The sequence below is a fragment of the Colias eurytheme genome, chromosome 14, assembly GCF_061535395.1.
Source record: "Colias eurytheme isolate Ceu_HAF_F1 chromosome 14, ilColEury1 Martin Lab GWU primary, whole genome shotgun sequence".
Taxonomy (NCBI): Eukaryota; Metazoa; Arthropoda; class Insecta; order Lepidoptera; family Pieridae; genus Colias; species Colias eurytheme.
Genome location: NC_142993.1, coordinates 9,075,249 through 9,087,077, shown reverse-complemented (window position 1 = coordinate 9,087,077; position 11,829 = coordinate 9,075,249).

The window sequence follows — 11,829 nt, the reverse complement described above, 5'->3', positions numbered from 1 at the left end:
AAATATTTGAAATTAATGTCTATCCATCTTTACAATATGGAGGTCTTCAAGAAAAGAGTGAACAGGTACCTTCTAGGGAAGCGCGCTCCATCTTAGGCCACATCTCAGCTTTCCATCAGGCGAGATAGTGGTCAAGCGCTTCCCTATCATACAATAAAAAAAAAACTAACAATCACATTTATAATATTAGTAGGAAGTATAATACTGAAGCAGGATATCTTAACTCTATACTCGTATAAGAGTGCAAACGAAAGAACGTAATACAATCACGACTGAAATGTTCGCAAATATCTGATTTGTACAGAAGCGCGATTACGTTGAATGAACAAATATTTCCTTGATAAATGTTGATTAATATTGACGCTTGGATATTTTCTGAGCGTTCTAAACAAACTGCCACTTAAATGTACTAATGAACCTCCCGTTCTTAACGATTTTATGCTTTACTGAACGTAATGGCAGCTTTTCATTTAATAATCTTTTTAAGGAATTAATAAGAGTAAATTAGGTTCGATTGTTTGGAATAGACTGATAAGATTAATATAAAAAAAGACGTGTGGCACTCGGAGACTGCCGCGGTAAAGCTATTGCGTAGCATGCCTTCAAGCCACACCTCCGCGCCCGTCGGAGTAGGGAGCGTGAGGTTTTTCGTTACGCAATTTCTGGTCCCCGCGCTCAAGGCCCGCGGCGATAGAAGCTATGCAATAGCATAATAAATAATAATAATTAATATATAATAATGATGATATTGAAACTAACGACTAGATTATGTAGTTATGTTTTTCTACTATCAACTTTATTAAGATACATGATTAAGATTTTATTTTATTGTCTTCATTTGTATTCAGCATAATGTAAATGGAGTACACAGTCGAGGGTGTCAGCTAATAAATTACAAAATTTGTACTACTTATTAATTGACAATTAAACAAATTCGTGCTAAATTAACTTTCAAGTCGTATTGTCCTGTCCTCGATACAAATCAAAACAAATTACGTTTCATTTGAATTAATTAGGACAAATTGTTGAAGAATGACTTCATTTGCACCCGAATTCGCGTTTGCTATAAAGTAATTTGTCAATTCTTGTTTTAACAAACGTCCCTATGTTGTTGTCGTTCAAATAAATGACAAAGTGCTATGCGGAGCGGAAAATGCGATGGTTATATGCGGGCCGAGAACACAGTGGGAGGTGTGACGTCATGACTATGTAATACATAGGTCCTAGTATAGGGTAGGTGAAGTTCTATTGCATATTTAGCTAAGGCGGTCGACGTTTCTAGACTGTTTAGCTACTCGAGGTTCGCTAGTTCTGTAGGTATCTACACTACACCGTAATTTGGCGTCTTTGTGATTGCTTCCTCTTTAATGTTTTAGTAAATAATATCCTCTGATTACCTAGCGTTTGGATATTGACCTTGGATATCTACCTCTAGCTCGTTCTGTCTCACTTAATTTGGCATCTTTTTACGATTTCAAGTATTCCTGCAACTCATAGTAGATGCTCCGTTTGACTGTCAGTTATTAGGCGATTGGTTCTATAACATTTTTGTTAATATCTTGGCTCCACAACATTTTGTCTTCTTCTTTTCATAGGTTATTAACCTAAAATTAAAAATATGCTTGATATTATGGTCTTGAAGAAGTCACAATTTCTAAGTGATTAACAGAACAGAGTACTTATTTAATACTTAGTGAGCGCAGACATAGGGCAAAGAAGGCCTTTTAAATCCCAGACAGAAACATCAATTTCATTTTATCTATAAATATATAGATGTACAATATGGCTGGTCAGACGATGTGTCAACAGTCGCGTTGTTTCGGCTACAATCAGCCAGTCTGTTTGTTTGTCACAGACAATTGCGTGCAAACTCCATCTCGATTGCCTAATTACTGGGTACACTCATTTCATCGTTATTAATCATGATTGAAGAGTCATGCATTGCTGGATCGGGATTGTTTGATAGTTTCGGCTTTGGAATAAACCATCTTGATATTTTGAATTATTGGTTGGTATGAAATTGATTGAAGGTAAGGTAAGATAAGGCAGACCTGTGATTGTGTAACGGTGCATACATCAAACGAGCGAATGCTCATTCTAAGCCCACTATGTCAAATTATTTTAGTGTAAACAGGCGTAGAGCATTCTTTCGATGATTCTTTGCAATGTTCTCATAGTGAACAACACTGAATACTGAGTTGTCGTTTACACTGAAAGATCACGAAATAATGTTCTTGCTATAGCTCTAGCTCTATGTTCGTTTGATATAACTGCACCGTAACATGGAATTTCTTAATTAAGTCATTTTTCTACTTGACCATCAAAGTAATAGAAGAAAATATACCTACTAAAATTTTAAATATAAATAAAAGGAATCTGAAGAAAGGTTCTGTTTTGTATTGCCAAAAAAAAATCCTTAATATTGAAATGTCTGTACTAAATGGACTATTACTAGCAGATAGCAAACGTTAATAAGTTTTATGAAACGAAATGCTAAATAAATAGCTTGCTACACTAGTTTCTATATTTGAAGTTGTTTTCTTAGGGAAAATTGTTACGCTTTTTGATTGCTGAGACATTGTATATAGAGACACAAACTTGATAAAATAATTGTTTTACCCAGTAAATACAAACAAACAAATTGAAAATAATAGTTTGCTAACTCTATATTGACTTGGAACAAATTGTAGTTTGATGAATTTATAGCGGCGTTAATTTGTGTACTCTTGTAAATAATTTAATTTATATAATTACACTACATATTTGTTATAACAATATACGAATATACTCATCTATAATTGTTTTATTTTAATGTGTTACCATGTCTAGAAATAAACGATTTTAACGGATTTAAAACGCGATTTATGCATTATAAATTTGCACACAAAGTGTGCGAAACGTCGGGATAATAATATAATGAATAAATCGCGTTTTAAATCCGTTAAAATCTTTAATTTCTAAACGTATAATTTTAACGTAAAATCAAACACTAGAAAATACTATTGTTACCATGTCACCAATTTTCTTGAAAAAAAAAAAAGACGGGCACTTCTCCGGGAGTGCCGGCAGAAGTGAAAACTTGATTATTAACGTTCAGCATGTTTGATATTTTGGAATGGTAACCGTCTTACGCATGGAATATAAGTGCTAAAAAAAAACATCCGTCTTACGCTTTATACCCAACGCCGCTAAAGAAGTTTTCACTTCAAAAAAAAAATGTTGTCTTAGTTGGTACTGCTATTTTTAAAATTTTGCTAATATTCGTGTTACCAAATATACAGAATTTAGGTTTCTAAATAATGTTTGAGTCATAATATTTATATGAATGTAAATTAACCAAATATTCATAAAGCTTGTAGGTGTAATTAGCGAAAATTCGGCTTTAATTAAACATAAATATGAAAATTAGTCTAGCATCATAAACCTCATTTTTATATAAGCTGTCTATTTTGTAAGATTCTGAGAATTAAATTCATGGAACATGATTATGAAATTAAATTATATATTTTCAGTTGTTGAAGTAAACATTATTTCAGTGTAGTTAAAACCGTTTCAATAAAGCGTTTATATTTTGAATAAAATCATAAATAAGTATGTGAATATGAAAGAAACATAAGTAGCAATCTTAAAATTATATTGATATAAGAAATATTATTTTATGAGATTTATGTTTATGAAAACTAGAAAAAATAAGGTAATGTAATAGGTACCTATTGAAGGAGGAAAAGTTACGAAAATTGTATTAGAACATAATGAAGTTTTAAATTAAGCTTTTTACATCAGTATTATAAATATTTTCTTAAAACCTATATATTATATTGTATGTGTAATAATAAGCTACACTCTTATATTGATAAATTTCTAATTTTACTGTGTTTTAACTGCAATAAATATTTTTTCCTTTTTATTTTCCTTTTTCAAATATGGATATATGATAGAGTCGATTAATGTTGAAACAGTAGTTAAGATACACAATATTACTAGCTCCTGTACCTACTTAGATGCAAAGTATCCTAGGTACTAATTTAATATCTCTCTGTGTGGTCAGTTGTAAAAGACTTGAAATTAATGTCTATCCATCTTTACAATATGGAGGTCTTCAAGAAAAGAGTGAACAGGTACCTTCTAGGGAAGCGCGCTCCATCTTAGGCCACATCTCAGCTTTCCATCAGGCGAGATAGTGGTCAAGCGCTTCCCTATCATACAATAAAAAAAAAACTAACAATCACATTTATAATATTAGTAGGAAGTATAATACTGAAGCAGGATATCTTAACTCTATACTCGTATAAGAGTGCAAACGAAAGAACGTAATACAATCACGACTGAAATGTTCGCAAATATCTGATTTGTACAGAAGCGCGATTACGTTGAATGAACAAATATTTCCTTGATAAATGTTGATTAATATGGACGCTTGGATATTTTCTGAGCGTTCAAAACAAACTGCCACTTAAATGTACTAATGAACCTCCCGTTCTTAACGATTTTATGCTTTACTGAACGTAATGGCAGCTTTTGATTTTATAATCTTTTTAAGGAATTAATTTCATAATTTACGAGTAAATTAGGTTCGATTGTTTGGAACAGATATTATATAAAATATATAGTAATATTAAATACATATTATGAAATTGAAACTGAGGACTTTATTACGTTTTTCTACTATCACCTTTTTATTAAGACTCAAGATTTTATTGGGAAGTCTTCAATTGTATCGGGAATAATGTAAATGGAGTCCGCAGTCGAGGGTGTCAGCTAATAAATTACAAAATTTGTACTACTTATTAATTGACAATTAAACAAATTTCGTATAAATTAACTTTCAAGTCGTATTGTCCTGTCCTCGATACAAATCAAAACAAATTACGTTTCATTTGAATTAATTACGACAAATTGTTGAAGAATGACTTCATTTGCACCCGAATTCGCGTTCGCTATAAAGTAATTTGTCAATTCTTGTTTTAACAAACGTCCCTATGTTGTTGTCGTTCAAATAAATGACAAAGTGCTTTGCGGAGCGGAAAATGCGATGGTTATATGCGGGCCGAGTACACAGTGGGAGGTGTGACGTCATGACTATGTAATACATAGGTCCTAGTATAGGGTAGGTGAAGTTCTATTGCATATTTAGCTAAGGCGGTCGACGTTTCTAGACTGTTTAGCTACTCGAGGTTCGCTAGTTCTGTAGGTACACTACACCGTAATTTGGCGTCTTTGTGATTGCTTCCTCTTTAATGTTTTAGTAAATATCCTCTGACTGCCTAGCGTTTAGATATTGACCTTGGATATCTACCTCTAGCTCGTTCTGTCCCACTTAATTTGGCATCTTTTTGCGATTTTAAGTATTCCTGCAACTCATAGTAGATGCTCCGTTTGTCTGTCAGTTATTAAGCGATTAGTTCTATAACATTTTAGTTAATATCTTGGCTCTACAACATTTTATCTTCTTCTGTTCATAGGTTATTAATCTTAAATTAAAAATATTCTTCATTTTATGGTCTTGAAGAGGTCAATTAATGTCAAAGCGATTAACAAAACAATGAACCTACTTAACACTTAGTGAATGCCGACATAGGCCAAAAAAGCCTTTTAAATCCCACACAGATACGTCAATTTAACTTAATCTATAAATATGTACAATATGTACAATATGGCTGGTCAGACGATGTGTCAACAGTCGCGTTGTTTCGGCTACAATCAGCCAGTCTGTTTGTTTGTCGCAGACAATTGCGTGCAAACTCCATCTCGATTGCCTAATTACTGGGTACACTCATTTCATCGTTATTAATCATGTTTGAAGAGTCATGCATTGCTGGATCGGGATTGTTTGATAGTTTCGGTTTTGGAATAAACCATCTTGATATTTTGAATTATTAGTTGGTATGAAATTGATTGAAGGTAAGGTAAGATAAGGCAGACCTGTGTTTGTGTATTTACATCAAACGTGCGAATGTTCATTCTAACCCCACTATGTCAAATTATTTTAGTGTAAACAGGCGTAGAGCATTCTTTCGATGATTCTTTGCAATGTTTTCATACTGAACAACACTGAATACGTGTTGTCGTTTACACTAAAAGATCACGAAATAATGTTCTTGCTCTAGCTCTAGCTCTATGTTCGTTTGATGTAACTGCACCGTAAGATGTAATTTCTTAATTAAGTCATTTTTCTACTTGACCATCAAAGCAATAAAAGAAAATATACCTACTAAAATTTTAAATACAAATAAAAGGAATCTGAAGAAAGGTTCTGTTTTGTATTGCCAAAAAAAAAAAATCCTTAATATTGAAATGTCTGTACTAAATGGACTATTACTAGCAGATAGCAAACGTTAATAAGTTTTATTAATCGAAATGCTAAATAAATAGCTTGCTACACTAGTTTCTATATTTGAAGTTGTTTTCTTAGGGAATAAATTGTTACGCTATTTGATTGCTGAGACATTGTATATAGAGACACAAACTTGATAAAATAATTGTTTTACCCAGTAAATACAAACAATCAAATTGAAAATAATAGTTTGCTAACACTATATTGACTTGGAACAAATTGTATTTTGATGAATTTATAGCGGCGTTAATTTGTGTGTTCTTGTAAATAATTTAATTTATATAATTACACTACATATTTGTTATAACAATATACGAATATACTTATCTATAATTGTTTTATTTTAATGTGTTACCATGTTTAGAAATAAACGATTTTAACGGATTTAAAACGCGATTTATGCATTATAAATTTGCACACAAAGTGTGCGAAACGTCGGGATATATAATGAATAAATCGCGTTTTTAAATCCGTTAAAATCTTTAATTTCTAAACGTATAATTTTAACGTAAAAATCAAACACTAGAAAATACTATTGTTACCATGTCACCAATTTTCTTGAAAAAAAAATATTGTATTAGTTGGTATTGCTATTTTTAAAATTCCTTATGATATTAAGGTAAGTTAGACAATCGAAATTAATTCAATATCGTGAATACCGGCGTAACCAAACTAGATTTTAATACGAAAGTTAGGCGAGCGTATATTTAATATTTATATTAATATTGACAGTAACATGGAGGGGCATGAACTCTGTGACCTGAAAAAAATGCCTGGAGATGTAATTATGTAAGTACTTATTTAATAAAGAACTGTATATCTGTGATGCTTAAATTCGTGCGCAGACGAAACCGCGGGACAATAGTAAGTATTTCTGTAACTAATGTGTTATTAGTTCAGGGGTTTTCATGTGAAAGAGTCACGAACTTACATAAAGTAATTTAAAATCCATGCATTCTTAAAAGCTTTCGCGTTTATAATATTAGTAGGACTTTTTAATCCCTTTTAAAGTAACAAAAAATACCTATTATAAGGTATTTTCTGTAGCTACATACCTACCTACTTATTAAGTTTTAAATTAAAAATTATTATACTTATTACTATTTTCTTCTATTTTTTATCGAATTTTATTTAGATATGAGTTATGTATAATAATTTTCATACGATATCAACCTGTAATGAATGTTTCTTATTTTTACAACATTCAAAATTATTTTAATTTTATAGAAATATTATTTTAACATTGGGCTTATGTTTACGATTCTGCGGCCTATAAAAAAGGCTCTAACGAATTTTATAATGTCTGGATAATCTAAACAAAGGTAACGTAATTTTAATTTTTTAACGGTTTGTATTATGAGATGGTAATTTAATTATTATCAAATGTGGTGTTTTAATGAAGGTTGTATAGGTATTTTTTCTATTTTCACTTTTATGTAAGTGTAATGTTTTTTGAAAATGTACCATACAATTTTTAGGACGATAATTTTCTGATTTTATACTTTAACTAGCTGTTCCCTGCGGTTATACCCGCAGTGCTGGACTTAGCGAGATGATTCAATTATATGGAAAGAAAGAAAGAAAGAAAATATAGCCTATATCCATACTCGATAAATGGGCTATCTAACACCAAAATAATTTTTCAAGTCGGACCAGTAGTTCCTACGATTAGCGCGTTCAAACAAAAAAACTCGTCAGCTTTATATTATTAGCTGATATTGTTCACATTATAATGAAGCATTATATTATGGAACTCATTAGTAGCCTCATAATAATAAGCTGTATTTTTTATAATTTGGTATTTTTATTGCAATTTCGCAATCAAATTATACTAACATCATAACCACAATTTCCACTGCGAAGTATAATGCAACTAAATGAAATCACAATGCTTAAATGCGGTCACAATTAACAAACAAATTAAATTATTTTAATGCAGCTTTCAAATATTGGCGGTGACCGGTTTGCGCTTAGCTAACCGAATTATAACAAAGGAGAATGGGCATTTTACTATGGAAGTTGGGCCTGAACACTTGAGTTGGACCAATACACATGAGATATTGATTTTATAATAGATCATAACACATACATAACGGGAAAAATATATATAAAAAAATAATCAACCGGGTTTTTGTACAGTCACATCAAGTTTTATTACTTTGTGTATACTATTTTTTGCAATTAATAACTGTTGCAAGACAATGACAATATCTTTATGTTACTCCTATTCACTTTCACTTACAAAGACGTACTAATCTGAAGCCTTCTAATAACTAAAATACACTAATATCATGTTTTGTAACAGGTACCTATACCGTGTTTATTATATTTCAACGTAGTTAGACGTTTTTTATGGTTAAACTCAGTCACTCCAATGACATTTAGGTTTATATTTACTTCACTCGAATTAAAAACACAGTTATTGTGCGCAAAATAAATAAAACTTTTTGCCTTGACTGTACAAGAACCCGGTCGATTTATTTTTTTATTTTATTTTTTTCGTTAGGTATGTGTAATGATCTATCACAAAAACAATATTTCGTGTGTATTGGTCTTAGCCCAAGTTTCAGGCCCAATTTGCCCATTCTCCTTACGTGTTGACTTTATTTATTGTGACCATTGTGACATATCATTAGGAAGAAATTAAATATTTACTTCATTTAATTAAAATGGAAACATAATGTGCTATTGACGACGATGGAATATTAACGATCGCATATAGGAATGGAAAACTCATACTACCTTAAAGGCCAGCAACACACTCGCCACACCCCTGGTATTGTGGTTGTGGGTGCAAGTAGGCGACGATGTTCGCTTAACATCAGGTGACTCGTCTACTCGTTTACGACTAGATGTCACATGTCATCGAACTTTTGATTCTTCCACATGACGGCCTCTTCACAATGTTATCCTTTACTGTTTCGAGTAGTGGTGATGTTATCAACACGCGCAGATAAATTGAAAAATATCGATCGATTTATCGATTTGAAGGTCGAGGGAACTACTGCACTAGATATATATTTCTTATTAGCACTTAGGTATCTCTTGGTTTTGTTGAATTTATTAAGGAATTAATTAATTTATAAACAAACAAGCATGGAAAATATCATGTCAAAATAATTTATTTTTCTTATTTTTCGTCCAAACAAATCAAATAAATTTCTTAGAAATTATTATCTCGTCCATCTCGACCAAATCTCTTTCCAAGTTTTTTCAGTTTATTTCTTTTTAAATCTGTATACCCATAGAATATTAGAAAAATAAAGGATGAATGGGAAGTGGCGTAATTTTGCAAAAATGTTACATTTATTTAATTAATCTACCTATAAGGGTTATTCAGTTCTTGTTTCTAAGAAACTTACCCGAGAAAGGTCATAGTTGAGCTTCAATCGGATAAATTCAGTTGTTATGATGTTTAAACCATCCAATCGTAATGATTATTATAGCAATCACATCGGTTTTCCTACCACGTATTGTTTGGCGACAAAACGAATCAGGAAGATATAGTTTAGTAGCCATAATGTGGTGATAAATATTTATATTATTATCGTATACGAAAGGCTATCACAGGATAGGAACAGTTTCAGTGTCGAGATAATTTGATCGTAGTGTTATACGTGTTTGATAAAAATATAATAAGTGTTATGAGGCCCCTTAGTAGCAATTGCTATGAGATGTTACAGTCAGTTTGTATGAAAATTATCTATTTGGTTTGCCATCTGGTTATTCTGCTATTTTGATAATTATGGTTTGCTGAAATGAATTTAAGAGATAAAATACCTAACTTTTTAAATAATATAACAGAGAATAATTTTACAGAAGAAGTAGTGTAAATAATATTATGTTCATTATAAAACATTTAAAACAAACTTATATATGTCAAATTAAATACGACTCCTGAAAATCATTCAAATTAACACGTAACGCGCAACATTCCAGAAACTTCCACATCTCGCTCACCATCGACTGCCCATTCAAGAGTTTACAAAACATTTTCATGAGCTCTGAATTAGCCGTCGGTAATGATTACGCTTCAATCTAGCGAGGCATCGTATTTCGCATCACGTATCCAGTGATTGTTGGGCGACAAACCGGCTGCCCGCCGGCCGCGGCGTTCCAATTACTAGGGACATAGACACCCCGCCTGGTAACCTGCAAAGATTAGGTATGGTAGAGAAGGCAGAATAGAGACTTTTGAAGTGAAACTTCTTTAGGCGCGTTGAGAGTAAAATTTCAAGGTCGCATGGCAATACCGTCACGTCATGGAGTAAGGCGACGAATATGGTATCTTTAAATCTTGCCAAAGAAGTTTCACTTCTGACACGTGCGCTCGGCACAGACGTTCTTTTTATGTTACAGTGGGCTATTGAGCCCATCCAGGAAGGCTACGTAAAAGGTAACGGGCAAGATTGTACTTTGTATGTTGAATGATAGGCCAGAGAGTTACTTTCAAACATATGTAGAAATATTGATTTTAATGATAAATGTAGCTGTACAGCTCCTTGTGCGTCCTGAATAGAATCCGATTTCCATCATGCCATGATAGATGAGGGTAAAGATACGATGAAACCCATGTGAGAAATTTACTCAAGTTAGTAGGTCAATTTACTTGATAAAAAATTATCCTTGGTACAGGAAATGAATATTTTGTGAGATGTGATGTGATGATATTATGATCGCGTGTAATTAATGGGGTTGATTTTATGTCGCTTTATTGTTCACTCTTTGTTCTATTTTAGTCCAATCGGTACTGTTATTATTAAATTTTATGTTTTAGGACAACATTACTTACATTAATTACTATGTGGCTGTTCAATTAAGCAAAGCTGTTTCAGTTGGTCATTCTAACAAAGGCCATCACCATCCATAATATCCTTGTTCTAAAAAAAAATATTTTATTATTATTGTCCTATTACATACATTTGTTAAAAACTCACCTTTCATAAAACAAAAATCTTTCGAGAGACCACATGCATCAGCCATGAAAATATTTTCACGCTGAATTTACACAATATATTCTATACAATCATATTATATGCTACTCCAGTACATAACTGTTTACATTATGCTAATGAGTAGCGTCTGTCCGTTGTTTACTCTATGCCGGTACCCGCAAACCCCTGCTCTCACTTATCAGGACTTACGAGCTAATACCACCCGAAGGGCGCCACCCAATCTGCTGCGCTTATCTCAATTTAATGGCTTCCGTATTAATACCGCCTTTGTCTAATTTGAGGATACTCGGAACAATGTTTAATCGACCGGTAAAAATTGATGGCCACTGAATTTCAGTGGATTTAATACTGACCGTATTGGGTGAAGCAATTATGCGCTAATGTTTTTGTGGTCCTGGAAGTAAACGATCTTGTATTTAGCATGCAAATGGAAATATGCGTCTAAATACTTTTACCTCCTTATCATCTGCGATATGCTATGTAACATCCCGTGTACGATACCTCTCGGCTATCCGAGGGGTGTGGTGTTTTACGCTTATA